This window comes from Magallana gigas, chromosome 2 (assembly GCF_963853765.1).
Source record: "Magallana gigas chromosome 2, xbMagGiga1.1, whole genome shotgun sequence".
NCBI classification, from domain to species: Eukaryota; Metazoa; Mollusca; class Bivalvia; order Ostreida; family Ostreidae; genus Magallana; species Magallana gigas.
Genome location: NC_088854.1, coordinates 21804807 through 21819184, shown reverse-complemented (window position 1 = coordinate 21819184; position 14378 = coordinate 21804807). Strand labels below are relative to the sequence as shown.

At 32.1% G+C, this 14378-nt stretch overlaps 2 protein-coding genes and 1 long non-coding RNA gene across 3 annotated transcripts in view; 2 read left to right on the top strand and 1 right to left on the bottom strand.

Moving 5' to 3' along the window:
- LOC105341985 (hemicentin-1-like) overlaps nt 1–14378 on the top strand; it is a 114129-nt gene that overhangs the window by 51076 nt on the left and 48675 nt on the right. The window lies entirely within an intron of this gene.
- The window catches only part of LOC105322662 (carcinoembryonic antigen-related cell adhesion molecule 5-like), a 57368-nt gene that overhangs the window by 16051 nt on the left and 26939 nt on the right, over nt 1–14378 (top strand). The window lies entirely within an intron of this gene.
- On the bottom strand, nt 11909–14167 carry LOC136272197 (uncharacterized). The gene is made up of 2 exons (XR_010710169.1): nt 14035–14167; nt 11909–13622 (listed from the first exon to the last, which is right to left on the bottom strand). It is a non-coding gene; the product is annotated as an uncharacterized lncRNA (long non-coding RNA).

Sequence of the window (14378 nt, the reverse complement as noted above, 5' to 3'; positions counted from 1 at the left end):
AAGATAGAATGAAATTACTTACATGGCATGAATTTATTACACAACCCATATGGTACAATAAGAACATTACAATGGGGGGGGGGGGGAATCAATTTTCTTTATTGATTGGTTCAATAAGAATATTGTTTATATCAATGATTTGCTGGATGAAAATGGGTCCTTTTTAAGTTTACAAGACCTTCAAAGTAAGTTTGATGTCAAGTCAAACTTCCTTACTTATCTTGGTTTACAGAAATCTATTTTAACTAGTTTACATTATCATGGAATCTCAAAAGAAGATGATAACCCAAGGCCTTTTATACCTTTCCACATTAAATTATTTTGCTCACCTCAAAAAGGATCTAAGATCATGTATAATATTCTAAACATGGAAAATGTCACATCTTTCAATAAATCAAAATGGGGATTATTTTTTATGTTGTCAGACTTACAGTGGAAAACCATATACCAGTTACCTTTTGTCAACATTAAAAGTACCAAATTACAATGGCTGCAATTTAGAATTAATCACCACATTCTAACAACTAATAAATATCTATTTAAAATAGGAAAGGAATGTAGTAACTTTTGTAAACAACATGATGAGACAATTTTTCATGTACTATGGGAGTGTCCTAATGTTCAAGAACTCTTTCAGCAATTTTTTGAATTCTGTCAATCAAAGAGAATTACAATCCAAAGAGATCCTTTAATTTTTATATTCGGGCTACACTCTGACCCTATTTCTACAGACATTTATTCTATCTTCTTGGTTATGAAATCCTATATCTATAGGAAAAGATGTCTTAATGAAGCACTAACAATTCATGAATTACTTATAGATATTAAAACACATATATCAACTCTAAGATATATAGCTATCCGAAATTGCAGATTAGATGATTTTAATAAGAGATGGGAAACTTGGCTTTTTCTTCTTAATAGACTTCACTGAACAATTATAGCAGACTCTGACTGTATAGAGATGATATAAAACTATAAATCAATTACTTACTCATGTTCAACGACCAATTCTCTCTCTTTCTCTCTCTCTCTCTCTCTCTCTCTCTCTCTCTCTCTCTCTCTCTCTCTCTCTCTCTCTCTCTCTCTTCCAAGGAAAAATTTTGTTTTGAAGTAAATTTTCTCAAAGCTGTTATCACATTATTGTATACAAATGCATTTGATTGTTCAACTTCAAATAAAAAAAAAAAAGAAAAATTTATAAAAGTTTGTGTCTCAATCACTTACAGTGACTAAAATCTCGCTGGTATCAATTTGGTAAAAAGGCTAGGTACCAAAGATATTTGAAATCTTGATTGTTTTCAAGTTATCTGTAATATAGTTTACGAGTGTCTTGGCCCCTCATTTAAGGGTCAGCCCCTTTTTCTTGAGTTCAATCGAAAGGTCTCACGAATACTAACAGTTTTTGTTCTTACACCCATCTAAAATTGTTGTTCATTTTTGAGATACAAATGATTGAATATTTTAGGGGCCAGCCCTCTAGATCCTTAAAGGGGACAGACTTTAGAGTTTTGATTAGTGAACTCGATTAGAATCATCAATGCAAACATTTTCTTTTCTACATTGCCTAACAAACTATGTCTCCTTCTCTAGATATATTGCATCAAAGTTTAAGTACTTTGTCCCCTTAAAATCCCTAATTACGTCATAAATGGGTGTGAAAATGATTTTACCTGATTAATATTGCTACAATCAACAACTTTGCTTCTATATTGCATTACAAAATTTTGATCGTTTTTAAGCTATTTGTAATAGAGTTTACGAGTGTCTTGGCCCCTAATTTAAGGGGCCAGCCCCTTTTTCTTGATTTTGTTGGAAAAAAACGTTTAATTATCTACTACTTTTGTTATATATGTCTTAACAAAATATCAACTGATAAAAAGATACAGATGAAAACGTATGAAAATTTTGAATAAAAATTCGTACCCAATTTTCGTGCCCAGGCGAGCTCACAGAAATGGTGCCACTGGCGTAAAACAAAATAATAGTGCACAACTTCAGACTATAGACTACCCATCCTGAAAATTTCATAGTCATATCTCTGATAGTTTCTGAGATCAACTCTGCACAAAATTTGTCGTAAAAAACTACAAAATGGCCAATAAATCGGTACCGGAAGTGATGACAACAAAAATTTCCGAAACATATAAAATTCAGATCATGACTCATCATCTGTAAAAAAAATGGCTGAAATCGGCCGAATAGTTTTCGAGAAATCGCGTGCACAAAATTTGGAAAAAATAAGAAGAAGAAGAAGAAACAGTACGAAAACTATAAGGTCTTCCGTTGGAAACGGAAGACCTTAATAAGAAATCGTACGAAAACTATAAGGTCTTCCGTTGGAAACGGAAGACCTTAATTACCCTTTTGTAGACTTGTATTATAACATATCAAATATATTTAATTGAAAAAAGTGTTAAATTTGAAGTTGTATTTTACGACTAAACCAAGTAGGCAGTTGTACCATCTTTTCCCCCCATCTTCTTTTTGATAGTTTCTCGAACACAAGTATATAAAACGACGCTTTTAAACAGTTTCCATAGTCCTGACACATTATTATTATGAGAATAAAAACATTATCGCTGTTCTTAAAAAACTATTGCAACGGAAAATCATCTTTGTTTGTAGACATTTGCTGTTTTTAATAAAGATAAAAATAATGGGTGGGCTTTGGTACAATAGAGCGATATGCCTGCCAATACATTGATTTGAATTATAGCTCTTTAACATATGTGACAACATTTTTCAGTTAAGTTTATTCTTCAATCAAGTGAGCGAGGATATCAGACGTCATACGAAATAAATTCATGCCTGGTTAATGACAATTGTTTATAATGGAAAAGGCCAATTAAATTTTTCAATGTTTTTAATTTGAGGAATTAAGCACATTTATTCTGGTGCATTAAGGTACAGTTTTCTTCTTTTACATAGGATTTTTTAAAATAAAATACAATAACTAGTAAATAGTGGAGGGAGAAAATGTACCTTTATGCTCTCATGTATTTAAATCTTTTTATAAGTGATAAGGGGACTAAAATAAAGGGAACTGGAAGTTAACCATGAACAGCAACTGAAAATTTAATTATTTATATTGCATATAATCTTATTTTCGGTAAAAATGGTATTCCATAAAGGTAAATATATCAAAGATTAAGTATATGCTAAAATAAGTGTGAAATTCGAATATTCATTGTTGGTTAATCTACCGAGGGGCCACATGGCACAATATCCTTTGAACGACCATATAAAGCCAGTGTTGCTCAGGTGAGCGATGTTGCCCATTGGGCCTCTTGTTTAATTACATAAATTATCTGCTTGAACTTTACATTATCGCCCCTGCATCCACCATTTATCTACAATTTTGAAAAACGAGTATTTCACTGAGAGGGAAGGCAATTCCAGACAAACAAATTTATTTTGGCCTAAACAGTTTCCATAGTTCTGACATATTTTAATTATGAGGATATTTGCAGTTGTAAAGTTGTTCTAAAGAAAATATTGCTGCGGAAAAATCATCTTGGTTTGTAGCCATTTCTTGTTTTTAAATGAAGATTGAAAAAATGGGTGGGTCTTTGTACTGCAGAGTGAAATGTCTTTCAATAAATTGAAAAGCGCTTTAACATATACATGTAACACGACAACATTTTCTAGTTGAGTGCATTCGTTAATAAAGTAACTAAGATTATAAAACGTCACACGAACACACCATGTAAACAACAATAACTTATAATGGGGAAGATCATTTTAATTTTTTAATGTTTTTAAATTTCAGGAATCAGGTACAATTTTTTTTTATCACATGCAGGTATATTTTAATAAAATACAGTAAGTAGTTGAGGGAGAACATTGATCCTATATGCACCATATATTTTGATAGATTTACAAAGGGGGGAGGGAACTAAAATTGAAAGTGAATGGGAAGTAAACAGTAATTCCTAACCAGAATTTATTATTATATCTTGCATGCATGTGATCTTATATTTGATAAAAGAAGTATTCCAAACAGGTATATTAAAGATTTAAGTATATGCAAAAATAAGTGTAAAATTCAGATAGATATTTTTTGTTCATCTACCGAGGGACCATATGGCACAATATCCTTTGAACGCCAATATAAATTAATCCGAATAATACTAAAATGTTTTTCTTCAATCCAGCATTTCTTGAAACAGTTTTATTAGAGAGGGGATTTTACTAATTAACTTAAGTCCAATCAAATGAATGAAATTGAAGCAAACTGTAGGACATGATAGCCGTGCATATTATCTAGTTGTGCAGTCTGGTTTATATATTTTAATTTGGGGTCCAATTGGGGGATAGGGTGTAGCATTGGAACTTAGTAGGAAAGCTGTACACTGTATTTATAATGGTTATAACTTTAAAACTGTTAAAGATATCGACATGGAGTGGGATTTTTAGATACATATATTGTATTATTGGCATTATATATTGTACATAAGCTTAAGTCACTGGTGTAACACTCCTCCCCCCCCCCCCCCCCTAGATATTGCTTAATATTTCAAAAATGAGATCCCCTCCCCTAAACCATATATATTCTCGTTCCTTGTATGATAAGGCATCAAATGGTTTATAGGTTATGACCACATGATCATACGAGGTGGTCTCACCCCCCCCCCCCCACTCTCCGAAACAGAAAGTGGCGAACTTAGATATATATTGCTTAATATCTCTAAAACCATTGAGATCCCCACCGCTAAGCCATATATATTCTCATTCCTTGTATGATGAGGCACCAGGTCATGACCATATGAAGTGGTCTCACACCACCCACCCCCACCCCTTAACAGGAAGTTGCCAAATATCTTTCAAATAGTTGGATCTTAAACCCTAAACTGTTTCTTTATGTATTGGGGCATCAAATGATAAATAGGTCATGACCATATGGGGTAGTCCTGTTCCCCCCGAAACAAGAAGTGCCAAAATAACTCAAAAACTTTTGAGATTCCCATCCCCTAAACCATATATATTCTGATATTCTCATTCCTTGTATGATGAGGCACCAGGTCATGACCATATAAGGTCTCACACCACCCCATCCCCACCCCCGAAACAGAAAGTGGCCAAATATCTTTCAAATAGTTGGATCTTAAACCCTAAACTGTTTCTTTATGTATTGGGGCATCAAATGATAAATAGGTCATGACCACATGGGGTAGTCTTGTCCCCCGAAACAGTAAGTGCCAAAAAAACCTTTTAAGATCCCCACCCCTAAACCATATATATTCTCATTCCTTGTAGGATGAGGCACCAAATGGTTTATAGGTCATGACCATATGAGGTGGTTTCACACCCCACCCCCACCCCCCCCCCCCACCCTGAAATAGGAATTGACCAAATATCTTTAGAATAGTTGGATCTTAAACCCTAAACTGTTTCTTTGTGCATTGGGGCATCAAATGATTCATAGGTCATGACCATATAGGGTAGTCCTGTTCCCCCGAAACAGGAAGTGCCAAAATAACTCAAAAACTATTGAGATTCCCACCCCTAAACTAAATATATTCTTGTTCCTATTGTAATGGGGCATCAAACACTAAATAGGTCATGACTCTCTTGAATAGAAGGTACTGTAATGTGAAGTTAGGCACAAGAATCCTTCCGTTCGCATTGCAACAAATGAAATATCATGCAAATAACCCAAAACCCTCCTTAATAAGTATACAGTGCCACCTCCACATCCCCAACCCCAATATCAATTATCAGCCTTATACTAAGTTTCTTGCTTTGTTTTGGAGACTCTATAATTTCTCATTTACAACTATACTATAAACAGACTTTAGCGCAAAATCATCAATTTACTTCTATCCAAATTTTCACACAATTTTCACTAATTTTTTATTATATTTTATAAAAACATGAACTTTTAAATATGGGTTTCTTTCCTTTGTTATGATAGCACAATCGCATAGAAATGTAAACAAGGCCAAAAAAATATGTGTGTGTTCCCTATTTCATCAAATTTTAAAATAGGGTAGGTAAGTCGGCTTTTTTTTTCTTTTTTGAAATGAGCTTTTAAGTTTTTTCCATTTCCTAGCATATAATTTTTCTATACATTAAGAAAATTTATTTTACAGGTGGAGCAATTGTGGATAGTGACAACTGTTACAAAATTAAAGCTTTCTTAAATCTAAGATTAATTTGGAATGTATACGAAGATTTTATTTTCATGTACATAGAAAACATAAATATTATAGTCACTATAGATTCACTGAGTATATTACTCATTACCATAAATATATTATATAGTAGTTATTAGTTCTATTTTCCTGGTCAATTGACAAAACGGTTGACATTTATATCGTAACTGTAGGTGTTGAAATCAGAAACAGAGGAAATTCTGGTTGATTAGACTAGAGCCTTAGAATTAAATCATTTCAATAATTTTTTTTTAATGAATACATAATAAATGGTTTTAAGACTAATTTATAAATTCCATTTGCAATTGAAATGAGCATTTTAAAATAATTTTTATAAGATTGTTAGGCCTATATACTATAGTAATCAAAACCTTTTGATGTCTGCAGTCTCCACACCCAGAAATAAAAGAAAACCTTTGCCTCTGCTTTTTTCATTTACATATATGCACCTTAATATTAATTTATAACACATCACTGCCCTAAGAACCTATTTATTGCATTGATAATTTAGCTAAAATAACCAAGGATAACTTTCATCCGTGCTGTCAATCTGCAATTAGAAATCTTTAAAACGCTTTGATAAATGGTGTTTTTATTGAATTGTTACAAGCGTTTTTTAAACTCCGATTTGTAAAGACTCTATTGATGAAACCAATTACGGTTGGTAATCTGGATTTTGAATAAAAAGTGTTAGGGACGGCGCATAAAAAATAGGGTGGGTCGGGAAACCGGAAACACACATGTTTTTGGGGGGCCTAATGTAGCATGGTGCAGATCATAATCTAGTCACCTCAAAGAAAAAAAAAAGATTTTTTTCTTTAATAATTATAATTGAATATTTAGTAGGATATTAATGAAAAATAATTTGCTAAGTAATAGTTAGATCATATTATATAAAATATTAGTGATGTTTTTGTTTTTCCAAGCCGATAGTTAAAAAAATTGTCATCATGGGAACAGAAAAGAACTTAACGATTTAATCTTTTATTATAAAATGCACTTAATCGTTAAGATCTTCTCTTTACCCAAAAATGACAAATTTTTAGTGCATTTCATAAAAAACATTAAGCGGCTGTTGAAGAAAAGTAGGTTATGTTCTAAGCAATTCCGAATAGCTAGTTTTCTTTGCTTTTAAATTTGTCATTTTGTTATTTTTAAACATGCTAGTTTTAGACAGCTGCAGTGTTTCAAACCCATGACACTCCAAAACAAAGGTCCAAAATAACTCAGTTTGATAACGCATATAATGCCAGGCGCATTTATAGTAGCTGTAGACTTTGTATAAATGGAGTAGAATGTATGAAATCTCTTGTAAATTTGAATTTTGTTTATTATCTCCTAATTTCCATCGTTCAAATCAAAAAGTAAAATGCCTATTTTCAGTCACTCATCACATAGAATTATAAACTTAAAAATTGTACAGTATTAAGAGGTCATCTTTGCAACTCCTCTGCATTTTTTTAAATGGAATTTTATGAAGTTTTGTCGACGTCATTATTATGATGAATCCACACATTTAAATTTGTTTGTTGTAGGGAAAAGCCAATTATATTTTTTAACTTTACCATTGCTCACTAAACTGATAACTGAAATGTCCTTTATATCAAAATTGATAAGCAGGCCATACAATTTTGGAATTTTTTGCAATGGAAAACATGATACAATAGCAGTTAGACTTAACTGCTTGTTCAACTTGTTTATGTTTTCTCATGCTGCACAACCTCACCGCAGCTCTGTTTTTGCTGTCTGATAAATGAACTCAACACTTGTGCATGATGAAATATGTCATTTATTAAAAATGACGAAAGTAAAGAAAAATTAATAAAACATAGTAGGGGATCAGACCCCAAAACTGTTCACACAAAATGTTAAATAAACAATATGCTGATCCCCTTAAATTACAGAAAAACAATATTTTGTTCAAAATTATATACAATATATACAAAACCAGCAAAAAGATGGCGACTCAAAAATAAAATATGCAAAATAACAATAACACTTGTGCATGATGAAATATGTCATTTATTAAAAATGACGAAAGTAAAGAAAAATTAATAAAACATAGTAGGGGATCAGACCCCAAAACTGTTCACACAAAATGTTAAATAAACAATATGCTGATCCCCTTAAATTACAGAAAAACAATATTTTGTTCAAAATTATATACAATATATACAAAACCAGCAAAAAGATGGCGACTCAAAAATAAAATATGCAAAATAACAATATTTTGTACATGTATGCATCTTCCAAATGTTGGAGTGGTCAAACGGGGATGGGGTGGGTGTATCAAAACATTACTCGTGCTAACACTCTCAGAGATGAAGACAGAATGACCCTACTCTCACTGGTCAGATACTGACCGCATCAAACCACGTGACCACATCGTTTAATTTGATTGGCTATTAAATTTAATTTTGGGAGAATTACACCATGGAATGTTTTTACAATTACATAATAGGTCACTAGGAGGTTTTTAGACTAGGGATTTGGGGTAAAAATAGACATGGACAGTGACCACGGAACGGAAATTACATAATATGGCCAACGACCTGTACAAGGCCTGGGAAAGAAATGCAACCTATCTCATCAAACATAAACATGAAAAATACAATAAATAAGCATATAAAATTATAGCATTCAACACATGAATACAATTACTAACATAATTGATGTTTTGTTTTATCACTTTAAGTTAAACTATTGTACATGTAAGTACATGTAACAGTAGTACTATTAATAGTCTTTAGCAGGATGATGAAAAATATTCATTTTATTTTCACAATCCAAATCTTTTAAAAAACTATGGGCTGTGTCTGACATTTTATGATTTTTATTTAAAAGGATTTTTCTTGTAGATGTCACGGCGGAGGTATTGGAGGATGAACAGGAAAAAGTTACAGATTGACATAACTGAGGAGACTGGCCTCATGAAAAACAGTAAAACAATTTCTAACCTGGACTTGGCTGAGGAGACTGGCCTCATAAAAAACAGTAAAACAATATCTGACATTAAAATGACTGAGGAGACTGGCCTCGTGAAAAACAGTAAAACCAATGTTGACCCTGAGGAGCCTGCCCAGGAAAAAAAAAACAGGAAAACCAAAAAAATTGTGAAATGAATTTGCTCAATGAACTCGACAAGAATTTGCTCAATGAACTTTGCGAAAAAAAATTGTGTCAAAACTCTACCAAAATGAATTTGCAAAGCAATGTGGAAAAATTTCTTGCAAATAATGACTCAATCACTAAAACTGTGCAAAATTGTAGTGTTACTCATGGTAATGAAAATTTGCAATCAAGTGAAAATAACCTAGTTTATGAAAAGAAATTCTAAGTTATGGGGTCATTTCATCAAGGAGATGCAAGGTTTTCATCATTTTCAAGAGGCAGTCAATGTAGTTGCAATGCACTCACTACATGTATGTTGATCAAATGTTATGAAGCATTCTCATTCACAACTGCATTTTTAGATAATACTTTAATAGCAGGAGACCAGGTATATACAACGGTGGTCAAAAGTATGATGCAGAAACAAATCTTTCATAACAAACTCCTCAACTTTGATGAGTTGCCAAGTAACTTGACTTTGGGAGAAAATCATCATGTCATTCACAAATTTGATACAGGGGATTGATATGGGGATTAGTTGTCACAGGAGAACAGAATAGCCATGTGAAATCATTGCATCAAGCTTTAGATGAGGCATTCCAGAATTCTAGATATTTGCTAATTATGATAGGAGCAATTTGTTCTGGTATATATAAAATGTCAAACACTGAATATCATTTGTTTGATTCTCATTCACATGACCATAATGGCATATCTTCTTGTGAGGGCAAATCTGTGTTAGTGCTGAACAAGAGTCTTGATGATTTGGTGACTTATTTGTACAACATGTACAACAGCATGCATATTGATTTTGCTATGCAGTTTGAAATTTTACCAATCTCTATTAGTACATTGCATCACAGTTTTCCAGAAAGAGACCAATTGCCAAAAAAATTCTACTAAATAAATGAACTTCTATCTATTACAAATGGTGAAAAGCAATGCAGAAAACAACGCTATATGAGAGAATACATGTCAAGAAAGAGAGAAAATGCACAATTTAAAACGGAAGAAAGATGCAAAGAAGCTCTTGCCAAAAAGTTGAAACGGCAAAACCCTGAAGTGTTAGAGAAAGAAAGAACAAAGAATACAGCTGGGAGAAAATTAAAACGACAAGACCCTGAAGTGTCTGAGAAAGAAAGAACAAAGATTACAGCTGGAAGAAAATTAAAACGACGATGTATTGATGTTCAAGAAAAGGAAAGAGAGATGGACAAAACTGCCAGGAAATTGAAACGACAAAATCCTGATGTGTCTGAGAAAGAAAGAACAAAAAAGACAGCTGGAAGCAAGTTTAAAAGGCAAAGCATTGAAATTCAAGAAAAGAAAAGAAAGACGGACAAAATTGCAAGAAAGAATAAACGACAAAACATTAATGTAAGAAATATAGAAAATGAAAGAGAAACACAAGCCCGGAAATTAAAGAGAAAGAACAATATTGTCCTTGAACAAGAAAGATTGAAAAGGCAAAGCAAACGATGTAACATTTCATATCATGAAAATGAAAAATTTCATAATAGGGAACAGAAACAAAAAAAGAGGATGGATGTTGAATATAGTAACAAAGCAAATGAACGACATAGAGAGCTAAGATTCGGAGCATATATTGATGATTGCATCAGAAATTTTCATGAACAGATTAGACATGGTCCCATTTTTGTATGTTCTTGTTGTCAGCAGACTTGGTTTAAAGAAAGTGTATTAAAAGTGGAAAACACAAAACTAGATGAAAGAATAAGAAACAAATATCTGACTAGTACTCTTTCTGTTCAAGATAAGGAATGGGTTTGCAATACTTGCTATTCATCAATACACAGGATGAATGACCATCTTTAAGTTCTACTTAAAGATAGTTTGAAGATGTTTAAAGGTAGCTTAAAGACGATCTTTAAGCCATCTTTAAGCCATATGTGTTGCTTTAAGATGACTTAAAGAAAGCGTGAAAATGGCTTAAAGGCAGCTTAAAGACTATCTTTAAGCCACCTTTAAGGACAACTTATAGGTCCTTAATGTCCAAACTTCTTTAAGCCACATTTAAGCTACCTTTAAGCCATAAAAATTCTTTTAATTCAATATTGTGCTTAATTTACCAACAAAATATATTAACTATATGATAATGATAGAAAAGGTATTAAAAACGGTTTTTGTTCTGGGAAATAAAATGAAAAAAAAAATTATCAAAACGCCCAAGACGAAGATTGAATCCGGGACCCTTCGTTTACCAGCATCACCTCACTTCCTCTGTGCCACGGCAACTTACATATTTAACACTGGATGAAATATCTGGTTTCAGCGCTGCGGAAACCCTTTAGAAACTCTGCGGAAACTTAAGGTTACTTTAAGTTTCCGACAGGTTTCAGCACGGAAACTTCAAGTTTCATTAAGTTTCCGCAGTGCTGTTTTTACATAGTTTCAACCTCCATATACAATTGGGATACATATTGTTTACAAAGGGTTTCCGCGACTGAAATTTACTGAAACTTGTTATATTTTTGCTTTCATAAAATCTGAGCAAGGTTTCTACTTTATGTAAAAACAAAACAATTTCAAACAGTTCCAAATTTATTTTGTTCAAAAATCTGAAATTGTTTCCAATAATAAAATATAATACAGCCAAGATACAACAATGGATTAACATCCATATGGCAATTCCCTTATTAGGGACTTTTATTTAAAAAATGATAAAATTGCACAAGAAAAAAACCTCCCATAGAAATCTTTACATTTGTATTTTTTTTCATCTCGATTAAATGCCTATCAAATCTCCCTTAAAAAATGCAACAAAGATCTTACCTTTTTTAAAAAAATGAATACAATTTACAAAATAACTGCATGTACATGAATAAACAAAGAAAACGTCACTGTTACATGAACATGAAACACTTGTCTCAATTTGAACTACAATGAATATGTACACCATAAAATATTTTTGAAAAGTCTAAAGTATCCATCAACAAAAAAAAATACACTACAAGATAGTAGTTGACTATAGATGTATGACCCAGATTTGATTTGAATATGTATGTCAATAAATTCCAAAATGAGGTCAAAGTGACCCACTTACAAGTTGGGATAAACCTTTTCTTTGTTAGTAATATAATCTAATGTTTTACAATAGAACAGGATTTGATATCATTTATTTGATAATCCAAAGTGAACTTCTCATTTCCACCCATGATGTACCAACTGATCAGATTTTAATATCATAAGCCTGTCAGTATTTAATAGATGACCCAGAGGGAGATATGAAAAGCTTGTTGGCCAATAAAAAGCTAACAATGGAGCAGTCTGTCAAATCATGTGCAAAAATATGATGTACACATTTACGGTAATTAATTATGCTGATTGCAACACACTTCATTCCTGGTGAATATTCTTCTTTACACATGGTTTACCTTCCTACATTTCACTACTTTACCTACATTAATATTTTTAAATCCAAGGCATGAAGTAAAATATACATTGTTAATATATGTCAAGTATTACTACATGTACATGTACTTGCTTTTTGTAGCATGAATGTATAAAATACAAAGTATCACACAGATCATTCACCTTACAATTCTCATCAATTCCAATATTAGTTACATAACACAGATTAAAATAAAACCCACATGGAAACAACTTTCCATGCAAGTAATTTTGTTATATAAAAATTGTAATACATGGGGTATATGTTGTCGTTATATATTTTCATATACGACGTAATTGAATATTGTTTGGTGTATTTTATCATTTCTATGACCCATGCATTCATCTCCTAATGCAGTGTTTTTACATTTAAGATTAGTTTCTTAATTTTTCATATATTGCTGCAAATAAAAACTAAGTTATCAATAAAGGTTTAAAAAAAGAAAATGGAAAAAAAAGTAGTTAACACTTATCAACTTGAAGGTGTGAGGATATATGTTACATGAAGTCTAATATTTTATGCAATATTTGCAAATATAACAAATTATTTAAGAAAATGAAAGTTAATATCTGCAAGGTCTAATCAATCATTTATTAAGTCAAAACCATGTGATTTTCTAAGATTCTAGCTTACAGACAGACATTGTAATATACTGGTATTTGATCATATAAAAAAGTACTTTTATAGTTTATAGGTTTTTTGAAATGAGAATACTTTACAGTTAAAAAGTCTTGTTCTGCATAGGTTTAGTCGGGTCGTAGAGATGTGTCCATTCGAATCAATAAGGAGTGTCCTTGGCTGTTGTTGATGTAACCTGAGTCGTAGTTTATGGAAATAGGCAGCAGACTTAGTAGTTCTGGACAGTGGTAGCATTAAAATTCTTCTTCTTGCGATGAACTTGTTCCTTTCACTGGGCTGTACTTTATGCCTGTTCTATTTATCTTAAACAAGAATAATAACGTTTCATTTAGATTTTTAAACAATAAACATACAGCCTAACATGTAATAAAAGCATTCTGAATAAAATTCTGAATACAGAAGCTACTAATAACTATGCAGTTGCCAGTTGCTGTTTAAACTATGTCATATAATGACTACAGTAGCATCTGGTCTAAAATGTTTCATTTTATATTTGAAGCAATGTTATTTTCATTTTGATTCAATTATTGTTTGTTGAACAATGGAAAAACTTATCAACAATAAGTGTGTTTCACCACCCCCCCCCCCCCCCATCAACCTGCATCTCCTTTTCAAGAACTTAGACCTGGATTTCCCAAAAATTACTACAGTAAATTATAAACATCCAACACATGTATAAGTTAATGGTGAAAATAATCAATTTCAAAGCAATACCTTGCGTTCACATCGTCCAGCTGGTCAAAACATTCACCCGAATCACCGAACAGAGGATGCAAGTAATCACCGGAAACATTGACTTTGTATGCTGCCAATGCTGAAAAAGAAAAACGTGAAAGATTTCATTTTCCGGATTAAATTAATAATTATTTTTTTAATATTTACGTTACATTTAGAGTTTGTAAATTGTACAATGTGCGAAAGATTCATTGTTCGTCTTGTTTACCAACCAAGCATTCATATATTAGGGACGTTTATATAATCATATATGTGTATACCCTGGATAAACTTAATTATCATGCATATAAACTAAGTTGGTTAATGGTTAACTTGGTCAAAAC